The sequence below is a fragment of the Nannobrachium achirus genome, assembly GCF_963921795.1.
Source record: "Nannobrachium achirus genome assembly, chromosome: 4".
NCBI classification, from domain to species: Eukaryota; Metazoa; Chordata; class Actinopteri; order Myctophiformes; family Myctophidae; genus Nannobrachium; species Nannobrachium achirus.
In genome coordinates, this window is record NC_137813.1 from 36,823,324 (window position 1) to 36,835,063 (window position 11,740).

The following is an 11,740-nucleotide window of genomic DNA, read 5'->3' on the forward strand; positions in this document are numbered from 1 at the left end:
ATTAACAACTTGAACCCTTAACATCCATATTCTGAGAACTGTAGCCAAAAATAGCAGATCTACAAGCTCACAACCCTTGTGCTGCGAGGCGTTGTGAGCTTGTAGATCGGCTAAGATGTTTGGTGTAGAGGGGAAAAAGAGCAGACTAAGTACAGAGTGAAAGGTCAAGTTTATTAAGTATTGACAGTTCAAGAGGTTAAATATCTGAAAACACCAATTGACATGAATTCAAATTACACTGATGATTGTGCTGTCAAACAATGAAACTATATGGAATCTATGAAAGGCTTGTGGGGGTCCCTGCTTCATCTCTTTCTCAACAAGGGGTCTGAAAACGTTGAAGACCCCTGGTCTATAAAGAAGATCTGATCTGATTTGTACCCCTTAATTATCTGACAGGATATGCATTGCCCCGCATCTTGCCCGCATCAGTGTTTTTGAAGCATGATCTGTGCTGTCAAATATATTATTTACTGTAGTAGTTGGCCTACAGATTTAGCCAGCCAACCCCTATAGTTTCATGTATTCCTTTCTCTCCAAGATGAGTCCCTCCCCTCCAAACCCCTTTACACTGAACTACACAGGCGTAATTACTAGGGCAGCCATGAGCAAGCTAACCTGCTGTCAAATCAGCACAATAAGCCAGCATCTAACTGGCGGTATGAACACAACAGCACTGTGTTTCTGTGGTCCAACAATAGCCTCATATTCCCCTGTGGCAGCGCAGCCAGTCAGTGCAGCGCAGTGCTCAGCGAAGGGCTTCAGACCCAAAACCTCCCACAGAAGCAACGCTCTGAATTTAACCCACATTGCAAAGTGAGTGTGTGTGTGTGTGTGTGTGTGTGTGTGTGTGTGTGTGTGTGTGTGTGTGTGTGTGTGTGTGTGTGTGTGTGTGTGTGTGTGTGTGTGTGTGTGTGTGTGTGTGTGTGTGTGTGTGTGATTAAACATCAGTAAGCAGGCCTCAGAAAGGTGAGAAAATATATCTCAGAACTCAAACCTAATACAAGATCCAGCCATACTGTGGCCAAATTAAATTGAAACAATGTTTGTGTGTGCCTATTTGTGCACCTTTTTGTGCCTGTGTAGACTGGTGTGATGCATTGTAGACATGTCACTGTAGTAGAGTATGTGTGTGTATGAAGCCATGAATGCATCTAGGCACCCTCTCTCTCTTCAACTCACAGAGAAAAGGTCGTTCCCAAGCTATTATATCAGCCAAGGTCTACATAGTGTACAGTAGCCTATGTTATTTTTTGTACATGCATATACATACACACACACACATACAATTTAAAATGAATGAATCCAGAGTGACTTTAAGCAAGGACAGCACACACATCAATACATCAACATCAATACATCAAATGCATAGGAATAGTAATCTAAAAAAATGTGTGGATAGTTCATGCAGGTTTTTTAAGGGGGAAATGTATTATTATGGATATAAGTAAACAGTAAACTCTGGAAATTCTCTTGGCAAATACATGGACATTGTATTTGAACACATATGGACAAACATATCGATATACTTCGATTGTTGAAATTATAATCAATGCATTGATGCTGTTACTGAATGGTTACACCCCTTTTATGTCTTGTTTTTATCCTTGCCCAGAGAATGAGCTAACAGGATATGAATGGGAAATGTGGTTGGTTCTTCCTTTCGACTTGTCTGAGGGGGGGTCCAGCCTAGGTGGTAAAGACAATCAGTCTCCCAAGCATGTACCCAGATGGGGATACTGAGGGCCAGATGGTCTGCTCACAACAGGTAATCACAACCAGCCCACTGATGCACTGACATCCACAAATGGGTTACCAGAACGACACTACATTTGGAATAGTGTGATAGCACCCTCTCAGCCAGTCCAGTCCCATGGGCATTTCCTCTTGAGTCTGGCACAATGTATAGCGCACAGTAGCTGAAGAGTGAGTGTTCAAATGTAGCTAAAAATGGGATTACCATTTATGGCCAGGAATATACTGCAGGTGTCAGTTTAACTCTACGTTAACTGTGAGTTAAACTGACACTCAGGAATTGCATTTGTATCTATCTACGAGTAGGAATAAGCTCACGCTTATCTACGTTTATCTATTCACTCGCTTCAGCAACTGATCCCAAAGTTCACATGGTATTGGCCATTAGCATTATACCAACGCTGACGGAGCCCGAATTTCATTTCTCCCAAATTAAAGCTGTTTATTAGCGTTTTCTTTGCCTGTTGTCATGGTTACGGTCCGTTCCTCCAGGCCATGGGATCTGTAGCCCCACACACACACCCCTCTCTCACAGTTAGGAATGTGCATTCTCTCTCTCTCTCTCTCTTCTCTCTCTCTCTCTCTCTCTCTCTCTCTCTCTCTCTCTCTCTCGCTTTTACCAGGTGCGTTTGATGTGTGTCTCATCTTCCAACGGGTATGAAAAAACTATGTGGAGCAAGCGCATTCATACTTCTATTCACCTAAATTTGCTGTTAAATTATTTGCATCATAAATATACACTCCTCCATGAGCTGCTCCTTACATTATGATGCTCCCACATATTCTCACGCACGCACCACAGTAACTTTCCCCACAACCCACACTCTGCACATATTTTGGAGCACAAATCTTCGAACGGGTAAGGTCTAGTTCACCTAATTTTGATGTTATTGTTTTCATTCATCATAAATAGACTACTATTGGCAGTGATGCTACTTTCATTTCAAAGTATGATGTAGGTCTATTGTTATTTTGTTACTTTCCCCGGCCCTTCAAACGGGTAAGGTCTAGTCTAGTGTTAATATAACAAGTAAAACTCCATAATGGCGAGTGGTGACCGTAGGGGCACGATAAAAAGTTATCAAATAATGTGTTTTTCTTTAATAAAGTGATTTGAGGAAGCATATAAACAAAATGATTCAATTATATTGATTTGCAAATTAATTCTGTCTTGGCCATATGGAGCGTCCATATATGGGCATTCCCAGATATGCGCTTAAAATATTGATGACATCGGGATAGGGATCTCCATATATGGGCGTAAAAGGGACAAGGACGGAATTAATTTGTGTCGCGTCAACCACACTGGTTAGACTGACACAATATGTCCATATATGGGCATTCCCCAATATGGGCTTAACTAAAAGGAATTCTATTGTATGGGCATTCCCAGATATGCTGGGCTTAATATTGATTGGCATAAAAGGGTTGGCCTAACAGGGCATCATCTGGGAATCAGATGTAGAGGTCAGCTCCATATATGAAGATCTAAGTGATGATCCAGTCGTCTCCATGTATGGATATCCGGGGTTTGATGAGGTCAGTCTTGTGATCTTCATATATGGATATCCAGGTGATGATAGTCAGCAGTCTTGATTTGCAAATGAATTCTCTTGGCCATGGGGCGTCCATATATGGGCATTCTCAAATATGGGCTTAATATTCAGGGGATCAGGGATCTCGTCATTGAGTGAACAATGTGATGTCACAACAGGTCAGCTATAGATATTGAGGCATTACTCACGGACGGAGAGGATCTCCCGGGTAATAAACAAGTAATATTGTATGAACAAAATATGCACATATATACCACATGCACCTAACCCATAAAGAAAGATAGGTAAGACTAATATATAACATTAAAAAAAAAAAACGTTATTATTGTGGGCTCACTATGTTATCTTCATTATTTATAGAGTGAGTTCCTCCGCATAGCGAGTTCCGTCGCAGACAGTACAAAGGCAGGGCCCTTAGCCAATGAGGTGCAATCAAGTTGCGGAAAACACCTGGGAGTGGTGGTAGCTGAAGTATTGGTTGAGCTTCACATGACAGTGAGCACGTTGGAGAATATATTCACGAGCGAGCCCACACTGTTTCGTAGGAACAGTATCTCTAGTTATTATTATTTATTTAACAAAGTAGCACCATGCCCAGCCAGTAGCTTTTAAAAAAGACAAGGATCTAAGTCTAAGAGATAGCAAGAGCAGTGTTTACTCCTCAGGTGAGTTCTTAAAACCGTATTATTTTTAACTGCCTAATTTGTTGTGCAATACTTTTTTATACGGCACCCTTTGCACTGTACTGTTTACCTCCCTATACCGAAGTGCCTTTATTTATATGGATAGAGGATCCCACCTCATCATATTTATCTTGTTTACTTATCTTGTTTTTATCTTCTATTGCTGCTGGACTTTGAGTAGCCAAACATAATTTTGTTGTATGCCTGCAATGACAAATGGTAACTGGCCTGCATTTCTATAGCAACTTTATCCACAGCACTTCACAATGTTTTACAGTCATCCATTCACTCACACACACACACATTTTACACACTGATGGCAGAGACAATCTGTAAGGTACAGAACAGTACCAACCTGCTCATCTGCTCAAGGACACTGAAGCACCAAGCAAGGAGGAGCTGCCTGGGGATCAAACCGGAAACCTTTTTATTCACAGGTGGCTGCTCTACCTCCTTTTTCCAGAGTTTTCCAGTGACAGGAATTAATTATATTTTCTGCCATAATGACAGTTATTTGGTTATTTCTTATGGCTGCATGTAATAACAAATGGCCTTGATAGTAAAGAATCCCTGAGCAGCTCTTTCTATGAAAAAATAAATTATTTCCCATAAAGGGGGAGGTTTTCAGTGTGTAGCTATGGTGTTTATAATTCCTTGGGCATAATGTAGATTGTGTATGTTCTTCTCCATGTGCTCAGACTTGGATGTATAGGGCCATACGAAAGTCACCACGCTGGCCCTCCAGGTTTTGGGGGTTAGGTGCTAACAATGCCACCCCATAGAAATGTTTTACATCAGCCCATCGCAAACCACCCACACCATTTGAGTGGCAGTGTGGTCACTCCACTCAAATTGAAAGCCAAAAGGAAGGCAGTCTACTGGGGCCTAAATATGCCATATAGGCCTATTGAATAGCATATGTGAACAAGTAACCAACATACTGTACATCTGGATTACACTACATCTAGCTACGGTAAATAGGCAACCAGTACTGATACAACGTATAAAATAAGGAGTGCTAGGGGCTGAGGTGGAGTCTGCTCTGAAGATGAGTATTCAGACTGCAGTGGAAAATGATGAGTGAGTCGGCAGACTTGACTTGGTGTGTCTGATCATGGGGGCATTGAGTTGCTTGGAGCACTGGCCAGTATGTTGTAGGGAAGGGAGGAACAGACGTCTTGTGTTTACTGACTGAGGTTCTCTCTTTCCAACTCAGAAGTCCAAGCAATACATCTTTAAAACGAAGATGTAGCTGGATGTAACCAGAGTAGCTGGAGCATCACCACACATTACACAGAGACATTTGAGATTGCTGGGCTATGTGCTGAGAGAGGAGGAGCCGGGCCAGATCCAGAGAGTCGAATTGAGATGGACACCACCAGGCAAAAGAAAAGCCAGGAGGTCCAATCCAGCTGGCATAGAACTGTGACAGAGGAGCTGCACTAGACGAACCAATCATGATGAGAGGCACAACATGCTGCCAAGGACCAATGTGATAAAGAGAGCTCCTTGAAGTCATAATTTCCCATAGAGGCCAGGAAGAGGAGTAAGTAATTAAGTAATAATGTTAATGTTGAGGTGTTACGTAAACAGAGATTTACTGTGGCTCACTGTGTGCATGTAGTTCTACTTCATGCTGATGGACTTGCCACCAAAAAATTCTCACCGAAAGCAACGAGCATTCATTTTTAATGGCTTAACAGAATGCCTTATCATCCTGTATAATAACCAGATATATCAGTGGCGAGGCTAATGTATCCCTGTCAACTACTTGTGAAATAAGTTTGTCCAGCATGACACAAACAGCTCTATATTGTGCACACACACACACACACACACACACACACACACACACACACACACACACACACACACACACGCGCACACACAGTACCTCCCCCCTGCCTCTTTCAGCTCACTGAACTGAGTGAAATGTCTTTCCGACTAAATGATTTTTTTTTTGCACGGCGGGAACGTTGCCATGGAGACAGCAGTCCCCCCCAGCCCCTCCGCCCATTTCTCCTTCTCTCTTTCACTCTCACTACTTGTCTCCCTCACTCTCTCCCTCCATCTCTCTCTGTCTCTCTCTCTCTCTCTTCAGTGGTCCATGGAATTAAAGCAGTTCTCACTGGCATGAATGTATCCTCATATGCCTGGTGTGTGTGTGTGTGTGTGTGTGTGTGTGTGTGTGTGTGTGTGTGTGTGTGTGTGTGTGTGTGTGTGTGTGTGCGCGTGTGTGTGTGTGTGTGTGTGTGTGTGTGTGTGTGTGTGTGTGTGTGTGTGTGTGTGTGTGTGTGTGTGTGATGTGTGAGCTTGCAGATGCAGATGCACATGTGTGCACATCACACGCTGCCTTTGCCACTGGAGCGGGTTGACGCCGTCGAGTGTTGTGTAGGTGCCCCTACGATGAGTGTGTCTATATACGGACGCAGCCTCCCTCCACCTCCCTATCCTCCACCCCACTCTCGTCCTGCACACATTCACACACGCCGCATGCGTGTGCTCTCATTCCTGTCCTCCTCCTCAAATTCCTCACATCATCTTCCTTCATTTCTCGTAATCCTCTCCTCCTCCTAGCCTTGCCCACTGCTGTCTATGTGCACAGAGCAGGAGCTCTCTCTCTCTCTCTCTGATAGCAGGCATTCACCCGACACACGGCAATGTTCCCTCTAACAGAGGATAATCACCATGTGACAAATATGACTATTACAACATAAAATGTCACGACATATAGCAGGAGTGCAGAGGCCAGCCAAAGTAAGGCAGCGTGTGTGTGTGCCTGCATATGTGTGTGTGTGTGTGTGTGTGTGTGTGTGTGTGTGTGTGTGTGTGTGTGTGTGTGTGTGTGTGTGTGGGTGAATGTGTTTGTGCCGGGGGGCGGGGGGTATGCTCCACTTTGCATTTCGGTAAAATGCGGCCATGATAAAGAATTCATGATAAAGTGGCAGAATAATTACACATGACTTAATGCACAGCAGAGAGAGAGAGAGAGAGAGAGAGAGGAGGGCAGAGACAAACAGAAGGCAGAGACATTTTTAATCCATGGATTAAAAACAAAACGCGCTGAGGCGTCGTCTATCCAGGGTGGAGTGAGTTGCGGAAGGCTTCCCCAGGTCAAATATAGTGTGTACATTTGAAATTCATAAGGTGCCTTTTATATAAGGTGCGCAGGCCTGGCTCCTGTTGTGCAACTATAGCTCCATTCCACAGACACATCATGTTGTGATGCAATTTCCTACAATGTAGAGTAGTTTAAAGAGACAGACAAGAGTGAGGCTGGATGATACAATATCCTTTATTTTCTTTATCATTGCTTCAGCCACGCCGTTTACTTAAACATTCACCTATATCCTCCTGTCTGGTATTGTTGTCCTGACTGAAACAGTCACCCTGACTGAACGCCTCGCTCCTGTTCAAATTCGCAGCTTTAAACCCATAAAAAAGTAAACCTCTTAAATAAATTATATATATATATAAAAAAAATCGATCTTGAAAATTAAAAACAAGAATGCCAATTCAAGGAAGATATACAGCATAAACAATGTTGTTTTCTCATTGTTGTTTGTTTTGATCACAGAGATTAACAATAATTGCTATGTCTCCATTTTTCGTCATTAGTAGTATTAGTATCAAGTTCATTGTCAGATTGTTGCTTAAAGCATCACTTATATAATTTTCATTGCATCAAGTTGACATCATTCATGTTAATATAAGCATGCAAACACGTTTCCCCCAAGACCATTCAGAACTGCACTAACACAAGGAGAGAGAGAGAGAGAGAGAGAGAGAGAGAGAGAGAGAGAGACAGACAGACAGAGAGAGAGAGAGATGGTGAGTGGAGAGAGAGGAGAGTCATACACAGATAGAAAGAGGGCAAGATGGAGGGATGGAAGAGCACAGAGGGAGGGGCGTATGGATGTGGAGAGAAAAAAAATAGAGCAAGAGAGGTGAGGAGAGAAATGGATTGGAGGGGGGAGTTAAGGTAGGAGTACCAATAATCAGAGAGAGAGAGACGGAGAGAGAGAGAGAGAGAGAGAGAGAGAGAGAGAGAGAGAGAGAGAGAGAGAGAGAGAGAGGGAGAGAGAGAGAGAGAGAGAGAGAGAGAGAGAGAGAGAGAGAGAGAGAGAGAGAGAGAAAGGTTTTCAGAAAATGTGAATGGAACAAAGGAGCAAGAAGAAGGTACCAAGACAGAGACAAGAGAGAAATAATGAGAGAGAAACAATGAAGGGGGTGGTTGTACTACAGGTTTACCACCACCGCCACCACCGCTAACAGCCAGCAACACAGGGGCTAAATGGGGCAGAGGGGATTTTGTGAGGGACAGTTACAGGGCCTATAGACCAATGGATCAATAACATATCTACTTCTACAAGCTGATCAATAAGGTCCTGAGCTGACTAACCACACGGAATGCTTATTGGTATGATATGGAACGTATTGCCTCTGTGTACCCAGCGAGCATACCAGTAATGCTTCATTTCATACTCCGTCACACGACAGTGAGAATAGCTGAAAATAGCAGATCTACAAACTCATAGGTTTTTGGTGAGCGATGCCATCGTACAATGAAGTATAAGTCGGGCTTGAATCCCAGTATATCCATGGTCTGGACGTATATGGAATAGAAACCAGATCCCTCTTGGAATGTGTTTGCGTAGGGGGGGGGGGCGCACGAGGGGAAATGGGCAGCGATAGCAATACAAGTAGCTGTAGTGAAAGTGTTGTACTAGTGTATTTCTGGGGTTACAGTAGTAGTAGCAGTGATAGACATGGCTTGTAATTCTATATCGGCTCACACACACAGGATATGCAGACACTCCTGTTTTGTTTATGTTTCTTTTCTCTTTTTTCCCCCACTCCATCGAGAGCTCCCTGTCTCCATGTTTGTGGGCCTATATTTAACAATTTCATCTTCTGTAGGCGTTAACAAATGTACCTCAGATGTTTGTTTAGTTTTTTTGTTGTTGTTATTATTTTTTCTTGCAATTAATGAAAACATACTGACTTTATTTTTTTCACTGAACCATCTGTGTTTTTTTCCCTCATACATACAGTACACAATTACTGAAAAGTACACAGTCAACACAGTTACTTACATCAGGCAAAGGGTAGAGGGGACATTTTTTTAAATGGTTGACAGCTGATTTAGGAGACAACATAGACAATACAACCTAACTGTCTATGAGAGACAAACAGACTGTTTATATGGGTGAAAACCCCCATTCCCCACCTATTAGTGCAATGAGTACCACATGAAAAACAATGGCTGTTCTAAGACACAGGACAGAAGACTTTTTTTTTTTTAGTTCCAAGACAAGAGTTTCAGTCCGTGGATGCAGGGAGGGGGGGGGGGGGGGGGCACAAGGACGCAAAGGAAGTGGGGGAGGCATGAGTACAGAAACGCATCACACACAATGTCACAATGACACAGGCATACACACACAAACACGCACACAGAAAAACACGCGCACACACACTCCACACTCTCTCAGACACACACACACACACACACACTCACACAGACACACACACAGATGCCCACGAATACAAAACACACCCACAAACACGGAAACACACACAAAGAAAAGCAACACGAATGTTGTGTGTCTTTCTCAAGTCAACGCCCTGTTCAGGGACGTGATGGTCTAAAGACAAATATTCTCTTTTGAAATAAGAAAATGACTTGTTGGGAAAAGAAAGAATAAAAAAAAAACAACAAGCAAGAAAGAAAGTCCTTGGAATGGTAAAAAATAAATATAATGGTGAAATCCTTCCTTGCAGGATACTTCTCCAGCAAGTGCACGCAGAACGCTGCTGGTCCATGTGAAACACTGGTCCCCTGTTATCCAACTGGGAAACGTCCGGCCTGTTTGGCCAAAAATCTGGGAATTCTATTTCTATCACACACACAGACACGCAAATAGTCCACATCTCCCAGACCTCCCAGTACCGTCTCTTCCTTTGTGGATTGTAAAAAACTGGTATGGATAAAGTCCTCTCTCGATGGTTGTGTGTGTGTATATATACTGTACAGTATATATTTATATACTATATATATTACACAAACCCCCGAAAGACAAATTAATAGAAAAATAAAAACTAATATTGACATTGATGAGCACCATGAGGAAAGGTGACAAAAAAGGACGAGGAAGAGGGACACGTTTCAAGGTTGCGCAACATGCTTAGGCCAATGGTTCCATCCTCAGTTCTCCCTCCTCTGACATCATTAGCAACCACTGAATGGTTCATTCATTGTCTTTCCTCCAGACGGATACAAAATAAGCGAGATAAGTCTGATTTCAGAGGACACTAAGCCTGAACGAGGCATTCCAAAATGTCCTGGAGAATCCACGATGGACGTTTTGTCCTGTTGAAAACACAGCAGTACATTGGGAGTTTTTCTTATACAGTACGCCATATAGGCTAGACTGCACTCTACGGTTGCAAAGAAAGAAAAATGATGAACGGTGGGTTTTTAGGTTTTTCTTCTTCTGTAGTCTGTACAATGGCATGAACCTTTGGTCCGGTTTTGCTATGACCCATCCACATGATGTGTTGCTCTCTTTTTTTCTGAGGGAGAAAATGTATCACATTCTACTCCTAGATGACATACTACACTAATCTGAATCACACATCAAGTACACACATAATACAAACTGTGTGTGTGTGTGTGTGTGTGTGTGTGTGTGTGTGTGTGTGTGTGTGTGTGTGTGTGTGTGTGTGTGTGTGTGTGTGTGTGTGTGTGTGTGTGTGTGTGTGTGTGTGTGTGCGAGCGGGCGTGTGTGCGCGCGCGTGTTTGTACTGTATGCGCACGCATGCGCTCTTTTCCTAATTCACAAATGTACAACCAATATCAATTCTAGCCTTCGTGTCAAAGTGTGTTTGTAAATGTGTAAATGTGTAGTGTGATGCTCAAAGTGTAGCCAGTGATAGATGTGTTTTTTTCCCTCTGCTTCACGGGACCTGGAGGATTCATTAACAGTGAGAGGAGCCGTACGAGCGCTTGGATGGATGTGCCTCCTCGTCTCTTTCTTTGATGGAGAGAATTATTCACAGATGAGAGGGAAGAAAGGAAAGTCTGGCGCAGGGAAGATGATAATGACCTGAGGAGAGACAGAGAGAGCAGGGAATCAGGGAAAAGAGGCAGATTAAGCTACAGAAACTACAGTGGTTGGGAAAAGGGGGGAAGGGGTATAAACAGTATGCAGCCCTGCAAGTTGGGTTGGGGGGGGGGGGGGGTAGAATTACATAACCCATAACATCTAGATTATACAGATGCTCCTGCCTTGCAGCCTCAACATGTGAGCTGTTCTCTGTTTCCACACAGTAAAATCCCGAGTGTTGGTTTAAACCCATTTAGGCCGAGAATTAATGAATGCTTTAACCAGTGAAAAATAGCAGATATACAGAGCTTGTAGATCTGCTATTTTTGAAAAAGTCATGAAAATGTGTGCAAATCGTTGAATATTATGTATTTTTAAATCGAACGTTTGTATCTCAAACTTTGCTTCTGGGGGGTCCCTGGAACTAGATATTTTGAGATGGGGGTCCGTGGCCAAATAAATATCAGTCTGGGGGTCCTTCACATGAAAAGGTTTGAGAACCACTGACATAGTAGTCTCTCAAGAACAGACTAACTGAGCTCCAGTTCAGTGAAAAGGACCTTTTCTTTGACGATGGCTGGCCAGATTGCTGACATAGGTTTTTCAAAAAATCTTAGAAGGATTCAAAAGACACTTATAG